We start from the raw sequence: 9,000 nt of genomic DNA, 5'->3' as shown, positions 1-9,000 counted from the left end.
TAGAATTATTGCCGCAACCTCAGAGCTCTGGTTAACTGTTAAGCTCGACAAAAAGTTGCACAAAACACATAAAAATATATTGTACAGTTACACTCATAATAACACTGTCTGATAAAAAAGTATTATAAAAATATTACATAAAAAAGTTATATGTGTTCAAAGATATGAGGTCTAAGGTGTTTATATATATATATATATATATATATATATATATATATATATATATATATATATATATATATATATATATATATATATATATATATATATATATATAGGCTTGAAATAATGTGATTCTCCAGAGCGAAGTAAAATCCAAAATTCTTTATTACAATCCACTTGTGGTAAAATAACATGGAGGTGCCAAAGCACTTAAAAAGAAAACACACGTAAGCAACAGGCTGACATGTTTCGGCCTTATGCCGTAATCGTAGCTGACATTGTACAAACGTGTAAGTAATTTAAAGGAACATACGTTCTCTGATAGGTTAATCATTTGCCAATCACAACAGTTCAATTCAGTGCTAATTTGAACCTCTTAAATACAAAAATAGAATAAAATAAAGATACAAATACAAAGGAAAAAGGGATATTAAAGAACTTTTTATTTATTTTTTTTTATTTTTTTTTACTCATATATCAAGTCTCTACAATCTGAGTGTTATTTATGTCATTCCAAATGAGTACATATAACAACAACTATTGTATTTGGGTACTTATATTAGGAATTTTTGAATCATTGTGTACATAGGGCATTGTAACATATGAGATATTTGCTCTTTAATGTGTTAATGATATCAATGCCTTGGTGATACAGTATATATACTTAGGTATTTGTACATTTTTATATACTTATTTACCAATGAGGATATTCCTTAGGTTGTATGTATAGATAAAAAATTTTTTGTTATATCAGGTATTGGAAATGTTTAGGTGCAGAGCACACTACAATATACGATATTGAATTTCCAACGATTAAATGACTTTATTGTCATACCTTTTATACTTTAAAATTACATACAACGGTATTAGTGCCCCCAATATAGTTCTTTAATATCCCTTTTTCATTTGTATTTCCCCTTTTTCATTTGTATTTGTATCTTTATTTTATTCTATTTTTGTAATAGCCAACTGAATGAATCTTATATACTCCCAAAATATCTTCATTGTAATTTAAATTGTACAATACCTGTTATTGCTTAACAGGGAAGCACTATATATTCATTTCACTAATGTTTATATAATGTTCAAATGCAGGATGGTATTTAAGAGGTTCAAATTAGCACTGAATTGAACTGTTGTGATTGGCAAATGATTAACCTATCAGAGAACGTATGTTCCTTTAAATTGCTTACACGTTTGTACAATGTCAGCTACGATTACGGCATAAGACCGAAACATGTCAGCCTGTTGCTTACGTGTGTTTTCTTTTTAAGTGCTTTGGCACCTCCATGTTATTTTACCACAAGTGGGTTATAATAAAGAATTTTGGATTTTACTTCGCTCTGGAGAATCACATTATTTCAAGCCTTTCTATTTCCAGGACTTCCATGAGTGATGGGGAGCTTGCACACTCTTTACTCTGAGCCATATACAATCACTTTCTACCCTGGTGTAGGAATAGCCCCGTTGTATCTGAGATGGGCGTTGATTGGCTGGTGGATACCACGTGGACGGACGTGCCTCCTAAGCCTCTTACGGATTACCTCTGACGAAACGGACGGACTTACTTTCCCGGTGTAACCGAGTCCCTGGAGACACGAAGGTAGCGGTGAGTGGGCGCAGCTAAGGCTGTGGTGGGCACGGGTTGTCCTGCACGGACCCATTCATATACCGCAAATATCTTTACACGGACACCGTTTATGTTGGCATAAGGTCTGAGTTTTCCCAGAGTTATTTCACAGCCTTATTGGATTTAATTTACATGGGCCAGAGGTATCTATTTAGAGTGTTTGCTTTCACGTGCAGCAGTTGTGTGAACCTCTTTCTACATTGACCTATATATATATATATATATATATATATATATATATAGAGAGAGAGAGAGAGAGAGAGAGAGAGAGAGAGAGATCTGTCTATGTGTGTGTATAGATGTGTTTACATACATATATACACAAATAAGCACATAAATAGATATGCACACATATACATATATATATATATAAATAAATAAAAAGAGAAACAACTCACAGCACCATTTGTTAATACGGCCAAAAAATCCACCCTAATCTGCAGTTTTAAGTATACAGCAGACTAGGGGTGCTGGGCAATAGGATCTATAGAATAAAATAATATGAGAGAATGGTTCCTATGAACCGCTAAGTCTATTATAGCTAGCACTGATTAATGATGCCAAAATTATATGAAACTCCAATAAGGGTTGTGAGACAATGGGAGAAAAGTACTATGTACTTAAACATATATTGGTTACCACTTAAAACCACAATACCAAAGAAATCAACACAAGATGACCAGTCATAGCGGTTTCCTATGTGAACATTACCATCCCGGGAGGTATAATAATATTACTAGTGTCCAACAAATAGTGCACATTAATTAAATCTCAAATTTATATATACATAGGAAATGCTGTAAAGGGTAGAGGGAGCTGTCGTGTTCCGTGGAACCCCTGAGATGCTGAAAACTTATTTAACAGTCCACATTTATTGAGGTAATGTCCCAAAACATAGGTAGTGATCATTCAAGTGATATAAGCAAAGTCTCAAGTAGTTCAGCTTTAACAAGGTTTACGGATACCTGTATCAGGCTCTTTCACATGCCTGACCCATGCTTAGACGGTCCGTACTGTACCTTTAAGTATCTGAAGACGTTGATGTTTGTTCCAGCTTGTCCTGCTGAATGCCGATTTATTATCACTCACCCATATGAACATCGGATTCCGGAGAATAGTTAAGCAGGGGTCAATAGTCTCAACCTCTATGTTATCCTACAACAGGCTGTCATCTGGTTAGATTTGAGGGGGTTCAGCTGATACCCCCAGCAGTTCTGTTGTGCATTTCCATTTTGGTTAAATCCATTAACCTAGTATGTTCCTCTTTACTCTCCCATATTTTTAATATTTTTTCTCTAGTGGAAAAAATTTCTATCAGGGGATCATTTAAATTGGCTCCTGGTTTCTTTTTAATTCGTAGACCCCTAGGGATAATTTTTTTTTTTTTTACATTTACCAATAAATGTTTAAAGGGACACTGTTACCAAATTTTTTCTTTTGTAATTCAGAAAGAGCATGCAATTTTAAGCAACTTTCTAATTTACTCCTATTATCAATTTTTCTTTGTTCTCTTGCTATCATTATTTGAAAAAGAAGGCATCTAAGCTTTTTTTGGGTTTCAGTCCTCTGGACAGCACTTTTTTATTGGTGGATTTATTTATCCACCAATCAGCAAGGACAACCAAGGTTGTTCACCAAAAATGGGCCGGCATCTAAACTTACATTCTTGCATTTCAAATAAAGATACCAAGAGAATGAAGAAAATTTGATAATAGGAGTAAATTAGAAAGTTGCTTAAAATTTCATGCTCAATCTGAATCTGTCCCTTTAAGTACATACTACGGCTCTTTAAATCTTTGTGTTTTTCTCCCATTGTCTCACAAGTCCCCTTATTGGAGTTTCATATAATTTTGTCATCATTAATCAGTGCTGGCTATAATAGACTTAGCGGTTCTTAGGAACCATTCTCTCATATTATTTTATTCTATAGATCCTATTGCCCAGCACCCCTAGTCTGCTGTATACTTAAAATTGCAGATTAGGGTGGTTTTTTTGGCCGTATTAACAAATGGTGCTGTCAGTTGTTTCTCTTTTTATTAATATTCCCCAATCCTGATATTGACAGGGATTTTTCTTATCTCGCATGCACATTTGATATTTCCTGGTTTTTGGGACGTTTGACATTGGGGTTAACATATTGGTTTATAAGTGATGGCAGGTTTCAATGAAACTGAAAGGGAATTTGACATAAATTATACTTTTTCGATCCCTGTAAAAGAGGGAGCTAGAAATGAATCTGAAACAGGTCAAAATGCTAATGACAACAACATATATAAATGTTTTAAAGATTACAAACAAAAATTAATTAAGGAACAAAAATTGAAATGGGAAATCTCTAGCCTTGAAAAATACTTAGAAAATAAAATGACCCCTAGGGGCCTACGAATTAAAAAGAAACCAGCAGCCAATTTAAATGATCCCCTGATAGAAAATTTTAAGACAAAATGGGAGGAGTTTGCACATACATGTTCACTAGGATTGATGAATCTAATGTTAGATGAAATAAAATTGAGAAAAGAAAAAACTAAGGAGGAATTAATTCCACTAGAGAAAACATTAAAAATATGGTGGAGTAAAGAGGAACATACTAGGTTAATGGATTTAACCAAAATGGAAATGCGCAACAGAAGTGCTGGGGGTATCAGCTGAACCCCCTCAAATCTAACCAGATGACAGCCTGTTGTAGGATAACATAGAGTTTGAGACTATTGACCCCTGCTTAACTATTCTCCGGAATCCGATGTTCATATGGGTGAGTGATCATAAATCGGCATTCAGCAGGACAAGCTGGAACAAACATAAGCGTCTTCAGATACTTAAAGGATGGGTCAGGCATGTCAAAGAGCCTGATACAGGTATCCGTAAACCTTGTTAAAGCTGAACTACTTGAGACTTTGCTTATATCACTTGAATGATAGCTACCTATGTTTTGGGACATTACCTCAATAAATGTGGACTGTTAAATAAATTTTCAGCATCTCAGGGGTTCCACGGAACACAACAGTTCCCTCTACCATTTACAGCATTTCCTATGTATATATAAATTCGACCACCAAGGGAGGACTTTTTTCCTTTACGACTCCAACTGCTTTACTCTTAAGAGATTTAATTAATGTGCACTATTTGTTGGACACTAGTAATATTATTATACCTCCCGGGATGGTAATGTTCACATAGGAAACCGCTATGACTGGTCATCTTGTGTTGATTTCTTTGGTACTGTGGTTTTAAGTGGTAACCAATAAATGTTCAAGTACATAGTACGGCTCTTTAAACCTTTGTGTTTTTCTCCCATTGTCTCACAACCCTTATTGGAGTTTCATATAATTTTGGCATCATTAATCAGTGCTGGCTATAATAGACTTAGCGGTTCTTAGGAACCATTCTCTCATATTATTTTATATATATATATGTGTGTGTGTGTGTGTGTGTGTGTGTACGCACTGGAGCCCTTTGCAGTCAAATATATGAAAACATGTAAAATCATATTTCTGCAATATTTATATTTAATAAAGTGTTATACTATGTATTTGCTGTTAATATTTTACATTCCAATGATCTGTCCATAGCAGAATATGTTCTATGTATTTTTTTACAAAATGTGAGAATAGCTGTGAGTATAGTGCAACATGTGTTGAAGAAAGGTTTTATAGATTTATAAGGTAGTTTAAAGATAAGTGAAATATTTCTTTCTACACAGAACAGCAATTAAAGATGAGAGCATTACATTTAGTAAATGGAGCTAACTTTGGGACGAGCCGCTGCTATTTAGCATTAGCAATACAGGCACATTTTAGGAGTTGCAGGTATGGTTTGTATGCTACAGCTGTGTAGGGTGTTGTGCTAACCTACCTAAGGTTGATACAAGAGTGTGGTTATAAGATGTTCCAGCATGATTAGAAGAGTTTGGGGATAAATATTTGTGGGAAAAGAGGCTTGTGGAATAAAGCTAAATGATGGGCTTTATAAAATGTCTTGTGGTAGTATAAAGGCTGTAAGTTTAAAGACAATAACCAATGAATAAGAGGTGTTGTGTAAAAGGAGGCTGGATGTAAAACAGTTCTGAGAGAAATCTAGATAGTGTGCATATGTCAATAGTGGGGACTTTCAGACTGTCTAACTTTAAAAGCTAAGGAAAGAAATCTTCAGCTTTTAGGTTTATATACCTGCAAAAGTAATTTTTCAGCTTGTACCTCTAGCCACCCCCAATATGTTTGTTTTTTAGATAGTAATATAAAATGATAAATCATATATATATGTATGTATATATGTATATATATAAGAAAAACTCTGCAACATACTTTCATTATTTACTTTGTTCCCTTTTCCTATAATTCTTCTCTGAAATTGTGAGCTTTTCAGTTCCTGTTAAAAATGGAAATGCAGAACACTGTTATCTTCCACACAACCATTGGCCCTTGACCTAATTATAACTGCCCCTAATTGACCACAGCAGAGAAGGTAACCTAAGTTACAACATGGCAGCTCCCATTGTTTTATAGGCACCATGGGGGATATTTAACAAAGGTATCAGGTCTGACATACCTCGCTGAATGTGGAGAGAAATACGCTCTCCATATTCATCATTGCACCAGCAGTTCTTGTGAGCTGCTGGTGCAATGCTGCCCCCTGCAGATTAGCAGCCAATCGGCCGCCAGCAGGGGGTGTCAATCAACCCGATCGTACTTGATTGGGTGGAATTCCGTCGATCTCTGTCCGCCTACTCAGAGCAGGTGGACAGCGTTATGGAGCAGCGGTCTTTAGAACACGAGCCCTCAAGCTCCATCCAGAGCTTGATAAAAGGGCCTCTAAAACTTTACACTTATTTTGTCAATATTTAAACAGCTTATAAAACTTTAAAAAATATGTCTACATGTTATTCTCAGACTAATCTTTTCTATGAATGCATCATTCTATCTAGCATTTCTTTAGTGTTTAAAGGGACATTATACACTCATTTTTTCTTTGCATAAATGTTTTGTAGATGATCTATTTATAAAGCCCATAAAGTTTTTTTTTTTTTTTAAATGTATAGTTTTGTTTATTTTTAAATAACATTGCTCTGATTTTCAGACTCCTAACCAAGCCCCTAAGTTTTATGTGAATACCGTCAGCTACCTTCTCCAGCTTGATCCTGTTTGTGTAAAGGGTCTTTTCATATGAAGGGGGAGGGGGGTGTCTTATTTCCCACTTGCAGTGGGCTTTCCAACTGCCTTTTCAACAGAGCTAAACTGACAGCTTCTAAGTACGTTTTTAAACAGTTTTATACTGGATTTTTATATCAGTATCTGTGCATCTTATTCTTTATAGTGGTGTCTATTACATGCAGTTATATGAAAATGAGTGTATACTGTCCCTTTAATGTTCCTTGAAGGTCACCATTCATTCCAAGCTTTCACCCAGCAGTGAACTCATTATGGGGTTGCTGACCTTTTTTTAAGAAAATATGGGAGACCAAGGAATTAGCAAATTTCAAATAGGAAATTTACCAATTGTACTGTAGTTATTTAAACACTTTATTATACAATTTAATTAAATTTGGTACAACAACATTCTTCAAACAAATCATCTTCATTCACACAGTCTAGCAGCTTAATACATTAAACGACTTTCTGCAAATCTGTGCATTCTATTCCTCAAAACCAATAGCCCTGCTAGGATATCAGATATTGGTTTAGATGTTGAAACTTCACCTTACTGGAGAAGAGCGCTGTGCATGGGTGGCTGGAGGCGCTGAGTTTAGCGATCTACTGCGGCACATACAGGGTGAGTTTAGAACCCTTTTTTTTTAAATTGTTGACTGAAAATACAGTTTATTTTTAGTGATAGTAAATCCTAGAGTTTTAAACACTTGAATTTACCATCATTTTAATAACCCACCTTATGGGATGACCAGGGTGAAGCCTTTTTTAACCAGTCTGTGTACTTTGACAGACGAGCACTTTACTGTAGTATATCATTCCGATCCCATCAATAAGGACAGTAAAGCCTCAAAATACCATGCAATACTCCTATAAACAAAAGATTTGTACAGCTAACCCCAGACATATATTTTAGCATATATGCGCCTTATCAGTAGTGGTGCAACCATATCTCACTACGAACAGTGGGCAAGAGGTCCATGTCTGTTTTTGCTATCATGTTTAAGGAGACTAAAGACAAAACAGAAGCACCCAACTGGGGATGGACAGTGCTTATTAGCCCACCCCATGAGATGGTCCCCACCCAAGGTGCAGCCTCTGTATATGCTATATATATAAGACCTGGACTTTGTTATATCTATGCAAATTAAATTATAAAATGGCCGCACCACTTTACCCATAAAGTCTTTATTCAATAACAAATGGTTCAAAAGGAGAGCACACAGTTTTAAGTTTTGAATTTTCATTTAAAAAAAAAAAAACATTTTTGAGTTACAACCAAATATGTCCCCTATAAAAAAAAAAAGAGGATATCTGATGACTAGAAATGGCTCTAACCATGCAATGCATTTCAACCAAGTGGTTAAGGTAATGTGATCAGATTTTAAAAGCGGACAAAATGGAACATGCAAACATAAAGGGACATGGAAGTATACCAGTTTTATACAGCTTGTGTTTATTGACTCCACGTTTGGCCTTGCTTAGCTACACACTACTGCCCAGTGGATGTAATTATCCTCAACTACCAGCGTGCTGCAAGTCTTCACAATCCATTTTCTTGAAATATCTTCTCCATCTAGTTGAAATGCTCAATCTCCATTTCCTTTTGCACTGCGGCATGCAGGGAAATGTTTCCAGGTGTGAGGCCAGGTGCGATTACTAGTAACTACCATCAGCTAGTCCCAGCAAGCAGAAACAATTACATTTAAATATAAAATTGGAGATATAGCATGGAATTTAGATTTTCTGGGAACAAAAAGACCTGTCCCTGAAAAAGTGGGCATTCCCATAAGAAAGCGACATATAGTCACCCTAGTAGAAGGTTACTCTTGACCTGTGAAATATCTAAAAATGGGCAAGACATAAAATGAACTACAGTATGTAAGTTTTGGTCATTCCTTTATGAACTGTAACACATTACTATAAAGAAGAAAATTAATTGTTTTAAGTCAGATATGAACCCATGAACTTGAACATAGAAGTGACTTAAATAAACTATAGTGAAAGCAATCTAGCTGATCATCCTAAATTTCACATTTATAAGAAATTATGGTGATGCCAATTTAG

Source organism: Bombina bombina, chromosome 5 (assembly GCF_027579735.1).
Source record: "Bombina bombina isolate aBomBom1 chromosome 5, aBomBom1.pri, whole genome shotgun sequence".
Taxonomy (NCBI): Eukaryota; Metazoa; Chordata; class Amphibia; order Anura; family Bombinatoridae; genus Bombina; species Bombina bombina.
This window is presented reverse-complemented; position numbering follows the sequence as displayed.